Source organism: Cygnus olor, chromosome 4 (assembly GCF_009769625.2).
Source record: "Cygnus olor isolate bCygOlo1 chromosome 4, bCygOlo1.pri.v2, whole genome shotgun sequence".
Classification (NCBI taxonomy): Eukaryota; Metazoa; Chordata; class Aves; order Anseriformes; family Anatidae; genus Cygnus; species Cygnus olor.
The window spans coordinates 11,280,890-11,297,848 of NC_049172.1; positions in this window are offsets into that span (position 1 = coordinate 11,280,890).

The following is a 16,959-nucleotide window of genomic DNA, read 5'->3' on the forward strand; positions in this document are numbered from 1 at the left end:
AATTTCTAAAATAACTGATATATATATTACATATGCAAATTCATCTTAACTTTCTATTTGAACTCTTATTTTGGTATTCCCCCTGATGACATTTATAATTTCTGTTGTAGACCTTGTTTGATGGTAGTGTGCTTTTAAACATCAACACATACACGATGAGTCTAGAGTCTGGGGAGATAGTTCAGATAGCATGGTAATATGAATGCATGCAATGTGTCTCTCCCACTCATAAAAGCCATTCATTAAAATGTTGATGTCTTTCTCCCCACAATACAGGGCACAGCTTATTTCAACACACACCATGAAGATTCAGAGTATTGAAGCTTAAATAGTGTTAAAGCAAGTTCCTAATGTTTAATTTCTAGGTAAAGATTTTCGAAGGTTATAATGGATGCATCTACTAGAACTCTCTTCTGCATTTTTGAAACTACCCACATCTGGACATCATCTGCAGGCCTGATTCTAAAAGATTTGAGTCCTCATGCTTTGTAACACACTTGGTAATTTCAATTACTCTTTTATTTCTACTTGAAAGCAGAGAAACCAAAAGTTTAAGTAATATTCCTCTAACAGAAAAAGGCAGTATACATCCAGTTTTCCATCTCACTCTTGATGATAATTTTTATGCAGCTAATTTTGATAATCTTGGTTAGGGATTTTATGATTTCAGAATATTTTGAAGGAGTCCTAAATGTGACAGAGCAGGGAATATAAATGCAAGACCTCTGCAGAGAGATGCTAATAAGACAGCATGTGTAAAACTTACACCTAGAAACTGTATTGATCGGAGAAGATCACCTTAATCATAGATGAAAGAATGCCAATAGCAGTTAAACACAAAGAATGATTAGTAGAAAGTGGAATGATGCTTACATATTACATAAATGTATAAACCAAGGGTCTGGAAATTTTACAACAGAAAGATAATAAATACATGAAAGTGGTACCAAACACTTCCAAAAGTACATAACTTAAGAACAATGGTACTATGATATCATAATTCTTCAGCGTGGTTTTTGAGCCTTTAGGGAAAGACAGAAATAAAAATTGTAATGGTAACGTAATAAAAATTAACTAAATAAACAGTGAAATGAAGTTACAGGCCAAGGTGAGGACACACACTTGTTTACACGTATTGCATAACAGCGGTAGGGATGCATATATAACACAAGATCTCTTCTGTTGCTGTTTTGTTACAAGCCTGAACTAGACTTGGCAAAAGGATGAATACATTATTTGGCAAAGGCTTCAGTTAATTCAAAAGCTGTCTTGGCTTCAATATAAGTTACAATAAAACATGCTAATTTTGAAATCCCTAGGGAAGAAATATTCTGGGAAGAATATTATTTTGCTTGGAAACTTTTTTTTTTGAATAAAGAAAACATTTTGTAATTAAAATACTAGAAGATACAGTAACAGCAAACTAGAAAATGAAAGAATAATTGTGTAAGTCATAACTAATTCATTACAAAATGGCATTCCCTTTAATATTTTTAGCATCACTATTGAGAACATGAGAGTTCAGGATAACACCTCTGCTCTCGAGGAGAAGCATACCAATAGGAAGAGGAAGATTAGAGGGCTTTTGGCCATATCAGCTGAAGTGGGTTCTGTTTGCTGAGAAGGCCAGTGTTGCAGAATCAGAAATATCACCAGATGAGCTCTATTTTGCTCTTCTCAGCAAGTGCCTTTCTCTACCCCCACCCCCTTCCCCCAGCCTCTGGTTTAGCTTGTACGGTGGTCTGCTTTCCCTCCCATGCTCTCATTAACAAGATCTTCAGTTCATGCTGGCATCTCTCACTTAGCATAGCTGCTGTCACCAATAATATATTCTCTTTGATTCCATTCCTCACTTTCTTCCCTCCATGGCCATCCAGATGACATCAGGAAATTTGCATTTCTATCTTAAGAGTGCACAACACAGGAACAACGAAGGTAATTCATGACACACGCAACTGGGAATGGCATCACAAGCAAGTCTTATTTGACATATATGCAGGCATGACTTACAAAGCTCTTTTAGCAAAGCACTGCTCCCAGATTAGTCATACTTCTCGTATCATTTTAGCTAGGGCTTTCAAAGCAATCTCTGCATACCTTTAGCAAAAAGGCAAAAATCAGTGTATTTCATGCCATCTTACTCCCATCCCCCAGATGGATTAACATGTAAACACATTTTTAAAAATTAAACATTCAAACAGACAACATTGGAAATGTTAACATATCTGTACAATACATGTTATTGTACACTTCATTGACATGAAAAGTGATTTCAGGCATGCCTATATTACTCAACATGAGACATTTGTTGATTGGAAAGCTAGTGTTTGGTCTCATTTGGGTTCCTTCATTTTTCAAGTTAAAACATGTCTTTGTTTTAAAATGCTGCTTGAAAGTATATTTTATCTTGGTACATGATTTGGTTCGGAAGACTTTCTGGATGTCACTGTTTGCTGTTTGCATCTGAGGGTCTCATCAGTCTGCCAACATAAGGCTAAAGCAACCAAAGCATTTAGTCACTACAGGACAGCCACAGGTGCGACTAAAATTAATCTTGTCCTTCTGTTTTTTATGCTTAAGCTGGTGACAGAGCACAAAGCATCTTCAAAGAGTCAAGCCACAATTCCAACGTACATTCTCTGGCAGATGTTGCTTCTTAGATTATTCAGTAAAACAACAGACTTATCCACATTGTTTCTCCAACATTTGTTGATTAATTTTTAAATAAAGATTTCTGGAATTATGTCTTTGTACTTCTCTGACTCATTAATATAATGGATGACTTGTCAGCAGAAAGGAGTAATGAGTCACAAATGGTGTGACAATAGGGAAAACACATCAGCTTATGAGAGGATTAAATCTAAGGTGACGCTCTTTGCCAGTGAGGAAGATTTTACAGCAGGTGCAAAGCAAATCAAAAATTATAACCTGATAAAAAAGTTAAAGACAAAACATGTGGCTAATACAGCCACACTTCAGATGTCCAGTATTCAAAAAGTAAAGATCTAGCTCAAACACTGTATATAAATAAATACAGGTGAGTTCAGTGTGAGGAGTAAAATGTAATTGTATCAACACACATAAGACCCCTAAAGGATGACAAATAGAGAACTTCTTTTTGATCATGAACAATTAGCAGCTGGCTGGTGTCCCACAGCACGAAGACTGGCATCTTTTTTTTACATTTTATTCTAACGAATGCCACCGTGGAAATGACATTATTATTTATGTAGGCTCCAGTCAAAGACAGCCTTTAATCTTATCAGCAGGAATTTTGACCCCAACATACGGCTGAGGCAAATAGGCTAGTAAGATTAAGAAGTGATTAGCTGCTCACAGCCACGGTTTGAGAAAAGCATTTATGCGTGCAAAGAGCACGTTACTGAGTATATTCTGGGGACACCCAGCTGAAGCTTTTCTAGTAGCCTTCCTCTGAGAAGGGTGAAGGAGAAAAGGGAAGCATGTGTCCAACTAGGCAGCTTCCCCAGGGACAGTGTAGGCCAGGGACAGTGTAGGCACTTGGGAACAGTAGAAACAGGCAAACAACATGAGCCAAAACAGCAAGTTGTTCAAAATTACTTTCTTCTGCCTCTCCCTTTGTTTGCCTTGCAAAGACCACCTTGGTCATGCTGGTAACTGTTTCAGCGGTTTAAGAAAGTGTAGCTCAAGCTACGCAAACTTCACACCATCTTTTGGAAGCTTTGTAGCAATGCAAAGAAATCACCAAGAAAATAAAATTATGCACTTCCACATTGGATGTGTATTGTATTTATTGATCTCAACAGGAAACATGATGAAAAGCAAATGAGAAATGGAAGTGAGGCTACCAACAACACAGTGATTTCTTTTGGTGAAAGGCTACGTGGTCAGCAAAGCTTAGTTTTCCCTTCTGTGTGGCAGGACCTCCTGGAGCGATGTATTTACTTGTAATAGCTTCAAAAATGATCTTTTCTTTAGTAGCTGTGCATTTTAAGCTGTGCTACTGCTTTTTGTTTGTTTGTTTTTGAAAATGTAGTCCTCCGTATCCACTGTTTTATTTTACTGCATGGCTACCTTTACCTGACTAAAGGCAAAGGTCTAGCTGAAACAATACTGAAAAAGCTGTGCTCAAATGCTTGTGCTTTCTTTTCAAATTTTTATACTTAGAAACTCTTTTTCCAAATCTCTTTTGTAACTAAATATTATATTTTTTTTTGCACAGACATCTAAAGTTCTTAACTTTGACCTTGAAAAATCCTTAGTCTTTTAAGTTTTTGCTCCAATTTTTATGCAAGGAAGAAGCAAAACTATTGAAAATAGAGGGAAAGCCTTAAATAAATCATGTCTTGCTATTTTAGCCTTCTTATACAGTTCTACAGTACTATTTGTAGTCTTTATTCTGCTTTATAAACACGATTACGTTGAGGAAAACTGGAGTGGTTTAGAGAGTTGCTGCCCAATCACTCCATCGGAACACCCCACCTAAGCAGCGTTTCCTGGCTATGTGAAGGCTTTGAGTGCACTTAGAGAAGTTAGCCAGGTTATTCTGAAACACCATCAGTGGTGATTTAAATTAATTTGGCTGACTGCCTTGAAACAGGCTAAAAAATTCCCTGAGTCCATCAAGACACACCACGTCTGGGAAGGCTCGCTGCACAGACTGGTAGAACAAGCATCTGTTTAGCTACACCATCACAGAGAGGCAAGTCAAATTACCTTCACAAAGCCATCAGCGTTCCCATGCATACATCCACTCTGAAATAGATTTCTATTGACGTTTTTGTTCTATTTGTCATCAGGGACTCTGTTCTATATGTTAACAGATATAAGTTTGATATATAGCATTTGAAAGAGTTTTCACTGGCTATTATTTATCTCAAGTCAAAGGAACATATTAAATAACCAGCATAGGTACATCCAGGTCAAAGCAACATCTCCTAATGTTAATTACAATCCGTAAAAGCCTGTGGCACATATACCAGTCCATAACACAGCATTCATCACCATTTTACTTAATTAGAGATGCCTGTTGATTCTGTATTTTTCCCATGAAAATACACTGAAAAATGTCTTTTTATTTTCTCTTTTTAGACACCTGTAAAATTAATAGGGTTATATTTCCAGTTGCATCATTATCTACGTTATTTAAAACTTAGCTTGTGAACTTGCATAAAATCAGAAGGAAAAAAAAAGATACTAGTTGCAGATAAAAATCATTAGAGGACTAGACCCTTACCTGTGGTGAAGATCCAGACCCTACTGATATGATTTGGCAATGTCACCATTTACTTGTCACCGCTTTAAGAACAAGCTAGTCTTCTGCATTGTGTTAAACTGTCCTACCCAGAGCTTGGTTATGGGGAGACAGATATCCATCAAGTCAAATCTCTTCTTTGATTAAAAAAAAAAAAAAAAAATCAAAAAAAATCAGCTGAGTTTGAAGGTTTTGACATTATATGTATACTTTAATAAAAATAATAAAAAAACCACTTTGATTCACAATCCTTAACTCTAAAATACAGTATGCTGCTCAGCTTTTTGCCCAACACTTGAATACTAAATGATGTTCTCTGTTCTGAAAAGGATAAACTCCCAGTTTTGTCAGTGATGTAAGCAACTGTATATTCACATCACCTTGAGAGTGGCTGAAGGTGCACAGAAGCCTTGGTACACCTTCGCATATCCTTGCACATTTTACAACAAGTGTTCTTGACGCAGAAAGAGCCAGTCACATGCTATAATTACCTAAAGGTGTTTGTGTTTGGCACACAACAAGGCGTTGTGTTTATGTTTCTTAGACCAGCCCAAAGGTACCATTGAATGCATATAGCACCGCAGAAGATATTCATCCCCATTGTGGAGATGTTAGAATGCATTAAACAGAGTCCTGTACAAAGCCCATGTATGAAGGCAACTTTAACTTAAAACGTCTGATCCAACCCCCTAGAAGTACAATTTGGCCTGGAATCAAAAAAACAACAAGTTCTCTACTACCTGCCTTACTGACCAAGACATTTTACTTGCTGTTTGCAATACCAAACCAATGTCACCTGTACTTTTTTTTTTTTCTGCCGACAAAGTTATCAAACCAGCTTTGATATTTATTTCTGCTGACGTAGAAAATATGAACACCCCACAGTGATTTTTCTATCTCAAATTTAATTTGCAGCACAGGCTGCGAAGCTCACAAAAACATCCTTTTCTTCTTTATAGCAAATTGAATTCCCACTGGATTTCTTGCATTTTCTTTCCTCTTCTCCAGAGAAGTTAATGAGGTGCATCTCCCATTCAAGTTTTTCATTCAGAGCTCCAGCTCTGCCCTGCAGTTCTATTAGTTCTCCTTGAGTAAAGGAAGTTCTGTTCCAAGGTGAATTATCTTCCTTGGAGGATCCTTGAATGGACAAGGAAAAGGGTCCCTTGAAGAGCCTGTGTGTGGAAGCCCACATGTACACTCTCTCAAGTGGTTGTCCTGTATAGTTGTAAAAGACAAGGATGATGCTGAAGTAAAAGAGCCTTGTAAGAGGAGATTTCTGCTTTCAGTATTGGTAGAAAACACTCAGCACAAAGACTGAAAACACTTTGGGCTTTACTCTGAAAGTTACTAAAAGAAATTGTGGTACATCTGTTCATTTCTGAAATTATTTCAAATGCATATTTTGCTAATAAAATGTTCTACTGTTAATACACATCTTGATGATTCTAAAAACATCCAAATCCTTAGATTCTTTTTTTAAAAAAAGTTCATTTTGATCAAAGTGTGGCAAGTACTGCAAGAAGGATTCATTTTAAATTTTGCAGTGGAATCAGCTTGAAAATTTCAAAGCACATCATGAGATGTTTTGAAAACATTTCAATCAGCCTTCCTACAGCTCAAAACTCCCTCCATTCTGATTTTGCATAAACAAGCTCACCCTGTCCATACTGAAGTTGTAAGGACTACCAATAAAGTGCTTTTTCTTTCTTTTTTTTTTTTTTTTGCAAGTGCAGATATATCTCCTAACAAAGCATTTTACTAATCTGACAAGGTCACATCGATATATGCATTCCAACATCCGTCAGCCTGTAATGACTTCTTCTGATCAATAATGACATGGCCAGGTTTGAAACTGGCAACCTAGAGGCAAAAGGCTTTGTACCCTGTTACTAATCTCCTGAGCTTTCCAGCCTCCTCTGAGGTGCTGCTTTCTAATGAATACATTCTACATTCAAAATGACAAATGGCTTCAATTAAAGAGAGATCTTTGGGAAAACATTGCCATTGTTGAGCGGGCAACCCTACGGTATTACTCATTTATTCTTTTAGGCCAGTGGAGTTAATGTGTCAGCTCTGTAAATTAAATGTTTCTGTGTGACTCATGAAGAAAGATGCCTAGGAGCCACATCGCCCTGGGACACCAGCAGCTCCTCCTGCACTCATGATGAGGTGAGAAACATGGGTTGGACAAGGCTAGGAGAGATGTGTGCCTTCAAGAGTGCTGTTATCATTTACAGAATTGAAGCCGTGCCTCTATAAAGGCATTATACAGCTGTTACAAGTGTCAGTTATAAAGACAGCAAGGCTTTGCAGACTGCAATAGCAAGGGAACTGAGTGAGCTCAGTCACCAGGGGAGAGAAAGTCAGCTGCTTTGGAGGTGCAGAACTGAGGTAGGAAGGGCAACCCCTGCCAAACTGAGCATTTAAGAAGGAGTTTTGCTTCTTTTTCCCTCATCAGATTATTGTTCCTACTGTTACCTGGTGCTGTGGAACACAAGCTCTTTCTTTCAGCCCTGGTTGCTGGCAACAGATGGAAAGCTAGTGCAGGGCCCAAGTGCACAATAGCCTGCTTTGTGTGCCACGCAGGCCTCCTGGCCACTTCTTCAATGGCGTGCTTTTCAAAGTTAAGGCTTTAATTCAGATATTCAGGGTCCAACCCTGACATTCTGTCTCAGGCCTGAGGTCAGGTGAAAGCTCTGCAGATCACAATGTTCCCTGCAGATATACACTGCAGGCAGCCTGGAGTCCACCTGAGCCTAGGAGCAGCAGCTCCGCAAGGAGGTGAAGAAGCAGGAAGAGAAACTATACTGAAAGAATTAAAGATCCTTACCTTGATTTTAAGCAACAAATAAACAAAAATAAAAACACATCATTGCGGTAGGGCAACAGGAAATGCAGTAAAATTTACTGGCTCGCATAACTCGATTAAGTGTAAACTTCGCTGCTTAAGCACACTTGAGAGAGCTAAATGGGGGCAGGCAGAGGAAGAGACTTTATAGCAACACTGAAGCTTTTGGGCCTGAGCTCTTCATTGCTGAGGCTTATGGAGGATTTGCATCCACACTGCAGCCCCCTAAATCCTCAGTTATTCAGGCTGTGACCAGTTATCCCAGCATGACCTTGTCCAGCCCCACCAACTTACACCCTACTTCTGTCTCACGTGCCATTGGAACAGCTTCACTCAGTGTATGCTGCCCTGAGCTCCATTGTGCAAAGAGGTCTTCATCTTGCTCTTCACCTTCCTTACAAGTGCCTCAGGCTTGCTGTATCAGTCACCATTTGAATCTTTGCTGGTTTGCAGGCCTATTATCTTGCATTAAATTTCACTAGTGTCTTAAGCTTAATCATGAGAGGCAAGTTGTGTATAGTTTTAGCGTCTGAGCTGTTCTAAAATGGCTCATAACTTCCACTAGCATAAAAGGCACAGACCCAGAAGGCTGTGGGAAAGCAGACCAGAAATTTTAAAGTGGTTAGAAGCAAATCTGGAAGGCTATATTGTCTGTAAAAATAGGATTCTCAGGCAAGAAATAACATGATAGCATTGGGACCTCTTCTATTTGTGATGCTGCAGTGAAATAAAAGCTTTCACTCCCCCTCTCCAAATTGTTGTGAGAGTTTTCTGTAATTTGACTTCAGTAAAAGGTCATCCCAGTGACCGGACTCAGCAATTTTCATCTTCCTCTTCTCTTTCAAGTTCAGGGGCTGCCAACTCCATACTCATCTCAGCTCTCTGTAAAGCTTTGAGAGGTCATATTGATAGAGTTCATTTTGTATCAGGTAGTTTTTTACCTAATGAGCTTCAACAGAAACGAATCAGAAATACTAAAAGGACAAAGATGATTCTTGTCAATTGAATATCTGAAAAGGGCCCTGTACAGATGAACTGATGCTGTTCTGCCTCCCTGTTATGTTCATTTCTATAGGAGCCCAGAGTATAAAACTGCATTATCAGTTCAAGTGGGATCCTGACCAGCTGAAATCCTCTAGACCTTCTCACTTGATTATACTCTAAATTCAGAAAAATGAGTATCTACAGGTCTTGTTCATTAGCAGTGATGCCATTAATAAAGAGATTCTTTAAGTGGGAGAGCATTTATGCAAATTGAACATCTAGAATGACACAAAATTAGGTGTTACAATAGCACATGCTAAATGTTCAGATATTGCTATACAGTTTTCATAAATGTGAAATGAACTACCTCAACTTTCACAAGGAAAGCTATAGCTATCATATAATCAAGTGGCAAAAGTTTTTAGTACTAAGTAGTGAACAAATAGTAAAAGGCCTCTCACTTTAGTCCTCCCCCCCCCCCCCCCCCAATGTGTCATGCTCTGTGGCTTCTAATTGTAACAAAGTCAAATACACAATAAAGCTTTCCACTAATGATTTAAGATGCAACACAACTGGGGAACAGTTTCTTTGACTTTTGGCCTGGCTTCTTGTTTGTGTACAAAGTGATTCTACACCATACCATTGACCTAATACAGGGTGTCCAGCACAGTAAACATCAGCCTCCATTTACAGAAGTTCGTTCAAATGAGAACTTCAGAGGTTCATCCAGCAATCCATTACATCACTCAGTTTAAAGTGTCTACCACCTGCAGCACCACAGTAGGCAGATATAAAACCTTGACCTGAAGGGGTTTTCTCATTCTGACTTCGAAGATCTGGAGCTTAAAAGCTAGCTTAGCAAGCTTTTTTTTGTGCTATGATTTATTTTAGCTTTGTTACAAATTTGATTTCCATGATACTTCTCTTCTACTGTTCGAAATGCTGAGGAGTCTGTTCAGATTTACAGTTCACTGATCTGTGCTGAAAGTATCTATCATGATAAGCACAGGAATGAATGGAAGGGAAAATTGTCTATCAGCACTTTCAGAGGGGTGAAGTTCTCAAGAACATCAATTTTGAAAGTTATAAAACAGCTACATTTTGCAAGTGCAGGTCTGAGAACATTTCCCCATCAGCTCTAGTAAATTACATCATACTTGGGTGTACGTCACTATATTGTCATAGACAGAAACAAGGCATCTGCAGAATTTGAGAGTGAGAGAAATGAATGCCAGCGATAAGACAGCAATTCAATGGTAAATGCATTCACTTCCCTTTGGAAGCAACTACACAAAACCATCTGAACTGCAATTCAGAGATGTTGGGATCATCCAGAGGGCTTTAGCCTGAAGCAGCACCAGGCAGAGCTATGGTTACTTAAATAGCAGTTCAAACAGAAAAGAGGTTATTTAAAGGCTTAAGGTAACTTAAGGATTTTCTTGATGTTTACATTGATATCGCCATGGCACCTGCTTTATTGTTCACTACTGCTTTTCACATTATTTTTATAAAGATGATTCAAAGCTCTAACCTTAACCTAAACAGAAAAAGGTAAAAACAAACAAAACAACAACAACAAAAAAGCATACTTTATATTAATTGATGCAAACTTTTGCACAAGCTTCAGTCCTATAGTTTTGTTTTGCATGTACTGGTATGGCTAATTGGGTAATTGATAGGACCTGGAGTACTAAGACAAAAAGTCACCCTGTTGGCTAGCTTGTCTGTCTCCTTAAATGCATTCTCAGCGTTAGGACTCACAGGCCAGGCTTTTTAAAATTCCATTTTATTCTTGTATGTTCTACAGAGTTATCTTAGCAAAAGAAGCACAAGGGACTGTCCTGGCTCTGACACTGTGCCAAACGCTGTCTGCAGGATCTTCACCAAGCCCAGCTCTGTACTTCAGCTGCACCTTAGCACCTGGGATCACAATTACTGGCAACAACTGCTGATTTATTTGATTGTTATTATGCTTGGGCATGGTCTCCTTCCATGTCTGTCAGCACTTAACACACAATAATGGTTAATTGTAATTAGTAAACATCACTATACCTGTGCCAAAAAAAAAAAAAAAAAGACTTCAGATTCCTGACTGAAACACTAGCAGCATGTACAATTTAGTTTTACTCAGGTGGGCAGCGAAGTTCCACCATAGCCACTCTCTCACTCCCCCTCCTCAAAGAGGAGCAGGGAGAAAATACGATGAAAAGGGCTCAAGGGTTGAGATAAGGACAGGGAGATAGCTCAACAATTATCATGATGGGCAAAACAGACTCAGCGTAGGGAGACAGTAAGATGTATTGCCTATTACTAACAAGCTAGAGAAATGAGAAACAAAGGAAAGAAACCAAAAACACCTTCCCCTCATCCACCCTCTTCCACCTCCTCCCCACAAGCAGCACAGGAGAATGGGGGAATAGGGGCTGTGGTCAGTCTATAGCACTTTTTCTCCACCACTCCTTCACAGTCACTCTCTTTCCCTGCTCCACATGGGGTCCCTCCCACGGGATGCCATCCTTCCCAAACTGATCCTGCAGGGGCTTCCTGCAGGCAGCAGCTCTTCAAGAATTGCTCCCACATAGCTCCGTACCACAGGGTTCATCCCCCAGGAGCAAACTGCTCCAGCACAGGTCCCCCATGGGCGGCAGCTCCCCCCAGACCCCCTGCTCCTGCGTGGGCTCCTCTCCACGGGCTGCAGCTCCAGCCCGGGGCCTGCTCCTGCGGGGGCTCTCCATGGGCCGCAGCCTCCTCCAGGCCACATCCACCTGCTCCACCTGGGGCTCCTCCACAGGCTGCAGCATGGAGATCTGCTCCATGTGGGACCCATGGGCTGCAGGGGGACAGCCTGCTCCACCAGGGGCCTCTCCACAGGCTGCAGGGGAACTGCTGCTCCAGCACCTGGAGCACCTCTCCCCATCCTTCTTCACTGACCTTGGCACCTGCAAGGCTGTTTCTCACTCCTCTCACTCTCCCAGCTGCTGTGTGGCAGTGTTTTTTTTTTCCCCCTTTCTTAAATCTGCTCTCACAGAGGTGCAAACAACATCCCTTATTGGCTCAGCTCTGGTCAGCAGCAGGACCCTTACCTAACATGGGGCAGCTTCTAGATTCTTCTCACAGAAGCCACCCCTATGGCCCCCTGCTACCAAAACCTTGCCACGTAAACCCACTGCAACATTGAAACATCTCAGGGAGTTAGCTGGGAGAGCTGATACGATGTAATTGTGCTGCTGAAAAGCAGGGCTAATTACCATGGAAAAAACAGGGTCATACTCCAACCACCACATATCTGCTGCTGAAGGCCAGGCAGCCTGTGGCTGACACGGACAACAGTCAGTCAGTTTTGTGATCAAAACACTCATAAATTAAAGGAGTAGTTGCTATTGTGTAATTAAATTCCCTTATCTTTTTTCTGCTTAGGAAGTAGCTTGGGAAATAGAAGGTGAGGTAAACAAGGACATTACCAGTATCAAGGAACAGGGCGGGGGGGGGGGGAAGCAAGGTGGCAAGAGCAAAAATGTTGTTTACAACTTGAACGTTGTAACTTTCAGTACTTACCCATATTTACAGCTGAATCAGAGATGACTGTTCTTTCCCTGAGCGCACCTGTAGCAAGCATGCTGATGACACCAAGCTGTGTAGTGTGGTCAGCACACTGTAGGGAAGGGTTGCTATCCAGAGGGACCTGAACAGGCTTGAGAGGTGGGCCTGGGTTCAACCAGGCCAAGTGCAAGGTCCTGCACTGGGGACAGGGCAATCCCAAGTACAAATACAGGCCAAATACATACAGAAAGCCAACCACATCCTGGGCTGCATCAACCAACACCCCCAGGTCCTTCCCATCAGGGCTGCTCTCAATCCATTCTCCACCCAGCCTTTATTTGTGTTTGGGATTGCCCTGAGCCAGGTGCAGGACCTTGCACTTGGCCTTGTTGAACTTGATGAGGTTTTCACAGGCCCACCACTCAAGCCTGTCCAGGTCACAGTGGTGGAGAGCAGCCTCCCCTTTCTGCTACTGCTTCTGGCAAGCTGCAAAACAGTTCTCTATCTGGAGTTCCAGTAGCTACTGGAGGAACCTCTCACAGCCTTGAAAGCCAAGCACTATGTGATAATTGCCTTATGCCTGCTCAAATGTCTAGAGCTGATTGCCCAACATGGTGCCACTCCCCCTCTCTTTAGCTTTATTGATAGGGTAAAAAGAGTGAACCCCTATCTACCGCCTCCTTGTTAAGGCCCACAGTGTGGTGCCCTTAAATAACACCTTTTTTTGTGTAGGTCTAATTGGCCAATATATAGTAGCTTCTATTGGCTCCTTTTGAGTGCTTACACTGCACACTGGGCATGCATGCATGTAATTTATCATGTCAAACTCATTTTCTTTTACACAGTGTTGATGCTGCCTTTCTTCTTCCAGAGACTTATTATTCTGCGTGAATTTCCTTTGTAATTAAGTGACATGGTTGCAGTTCTGAGCTTTGTAAACTGACAAAAGGAAAACTGGAATCACTGCTGCCTCAAATTGTTTTGCATTCAGCAGGGTTGCCTACCATTTGTGTAGACCAGCAGATGTCAGCCTAAATTGAAAAATGGAAAAGAAATACTGTATCATAATGTTAGTGTCTCACATGCCAGATGGGAGTCTCACACAAGATGACAGGAGCAGTTAGCCAGCAGTGGTTAAAATTCAGTGTTGGAACAAGTATGGTTACACTGCATGCACTGATAGCGTATTTTGATTATAGAACTTAATTGTATCATAGATCAATGATAGTTTAATTTATGAGGATTGATTTTGTTAATTCAAGTAGTTCAAAAGGTACTGTTAAAGCTTCAGTTCATTTAACTGTGTCAGACTTAAGCTTTGCTCATGCTATCAGAAGATAAATGACTATATATAAATGAATACCTTAATGTTCCCCCCCCCCCCCAAACACACAGACACACTTGTATATTTATTTCACGACCTGTCACTAATGTGAGTTACATTTAAATGCAAAGTGTTGGTTGGACTGGATACAGTGTTGGGCTTTGAATACGTAAGATCCAGTAAGAAAAAGCATCGCATGACTATTTGCACATGCACACGTACTGATCCTTCTGTCATTTTATTAGTGCCACAGCCCTGAATTTTGTAATAGATAATTGTTGCAGTCTTATTGAATGGTAACAGGATAGTCATGAATGTTGTATCAGAATAAAAAAAAGGATGGAGAAACCTATTCAAGACTGGTTTATATAAACCACAGCTTCGCAAGCTGCAGCTGTGGTATGCAAGCCTGACATTCAGTGCAAACAAATGTAATCCTAAGTTTCCTTGACTCTCCCAGTACTCCTCTTTGAATGTCCAGATCATAAAGCCAGGGTTTACATGAGAACCTAAATGTTTACTCAAAATTGATACCTCCACCTTCAGCCCTCCTTTCTACCCGTTAATTTTCAGCTAATAGATCTCAGTGTTGGAAACGTAGGCAAATAAAATCCCTCCCCCCTCCAAAAAAAAAAAAAAAAAAAAAAAAAAAAGATTGCTTTTGTTCCTGGTTTTTATGACAGTACAGTGAATTTTTGAGCCCTGAGTATTCCTAGCCAAATATGAAAGCAGTTTCCAGAAACAAGTCAAATCACAAGGAAGGACTGCTTTGTCAGCTTTAATAGACTGTTTTCAAAGAAAAGTATACACAGACTCACCTTAACTTCACATTGATTCTTGCTTCTTCCTGTTTCTTGCTTCATCTCATATAATCAGTCAACCTTCACTCCTCTCTCATGCTGCCTGTGGCAAGCCAAATCTACTTAGGACACACCTTGTGGCAACCTCTGTGCTTCCGAATGTCTGAGTAGACTTTTGTCACCACAACCAAGCAACCAATGAGCACAAAATTTTGCATCTTTGTTTGAATTTTTAATCCCATGTTTGTCGTGTATCACTTGCAATACAGTTGGGCAAGAAAGTATTTATCTTATGAAAAAGGAAGAAAAAGAGATGCATTTTTTTTACAGAAACCCAGTGAATCAGGAAGACTTCACCATGTGACAAGCATGAATTCTGCAGAGATGGTGGAAAAGCAAATAAATCATCTTTCTGTCAACAGAGCATCATATCAGATGAGAGTAGAAAATGGAAAGCTTTACTAATATCTATTCAGATTCAACAGTATTGGTCAAAAATTAAGAACAGTATCATTTCTATCACTATTAATTTTGTGTTGAAATATTAGGTAAAGTTCCTAGGTAAAGGAAATATTAGGTAATATTAGGTAAAGTTCCTCCTCTCCCTACCCTCCCACCATACCACATTCACCTGTTTGGAAATCAATTAACAATGCCGACTCAGACCATATCATGCTTTAGATGTTTTTTTGAGCTTTAGAAAGAATAGCAGAAAAAAAAAAATTATATAGTTCACAAAAACCATTATATAGTTCACAGCATTGCCAAAAACACATTACAAAATCAAGAGCATGAGGACAGAAAGGCACACAAGGAAATAACCTGCAAATTGCCAGTTGCATTAAAAACAGCTATAACTAGTAAGAGCAATAAAAAACAGAATAATATTAATAAAAAAATAATCCAAACCTCAATCTTTGAGTTCATGTCTGTCCCCTATTTCTATAGCATATCTTTCATAATTAAAACTAATACATCTATAGGATACCAGCTTGTTCTGTTCTACCTCCCCCAGTATTCACCTTGTCTCTCCCTTTCCTGCTTTGTGCAGCACAAGCTATTATAGCATACCTCTGTGAGGAAACAAAAACAAAACAAAAACAAGTAGCAGCGAGTTGTAGTAGGTTTACATAGCATGAGGACAAATTGGTCTAGCTTGAAAAAATCAGGACTATAGGAAAGCATACTCTGCTCACCACTAAATAATAATAATAATAATAATAATAATAATAATAATAATAATAATAATAATAATAATAAAGTAAACAGTTCTTCTCATTATAGCATTAATCTGGTAAATATGGTTCCTTCCTTCCTTCCTTCCTTGCTTCCTTCCTTCCCGAACTTTGTTTTTTCTTTCCCACTTCCACTTTCATTTCCTGGTGACATTCCTTGGCTTGGATCCTGCTGTACAGCCACCTGTTACAAAGCAGAGGCCAGGAGCCTCTGGGGGATGGGTCTGTCACATTTATCTGTTTGGCACTAAGTTATGGTGGTGGGCAGGTTGTGTGCAACTCATCAGTGCACGAACACAAATGTTTTAGACAGGTAGCAATGTTACAACCATTTAAGGGCTGTGGATCCCATAAGAGATGGAAATTGGAAAGCTGAAACAGAACATGGCTACCAGAGGAACATAAATGAACACTTGACAGTGTAATTATATTCTGACAGTGTAATTATACTCAGCAGAGTAAGAGAAGAGAAGAGAAGAGGAGAGGAGAGGAGAGGAGAGGAGAGGAGAGGGGAGGAGAGGAGAGGAGAGGAGAGGAGAGGAGAGGAGAGAAGAGAAGAGAAGAGAAGAGAAGAGGAAGAGAAGAGAAGAGAAGAGAAGAGAAGGAAAGAAGAGAAGAGAAGAGAAGGGTAGAGAAGAGGAGAAGAAAAGAGGAGAAAAGAGAAGAGAAGAGAAGAGAAGAGAAGAGAAGAAGAGAATTGCTATCCTTAAGAATCAGGCTGCTTTTTTCAATCTTAATTGGAAAAACTGTTTTAGTTAGTATTAGTATAAAGGAATGAAACAAAGAACAAAGCAAGATGATTTCCTTTTGTTTTCATTGCGTTTTTCTATAAGTCTTGAATTGTTACCATTCTGTATTATTGCATGATGTAATAATTATAAAATCAGCAGTTATAAATCCCAAACTCATCCCATATGGTGGGATGAAAGGATCGTGAAGGCACATGCATGCTAAAGACATTTTATCTGGAGGATTTAAAATTTGCAAGAGTATCT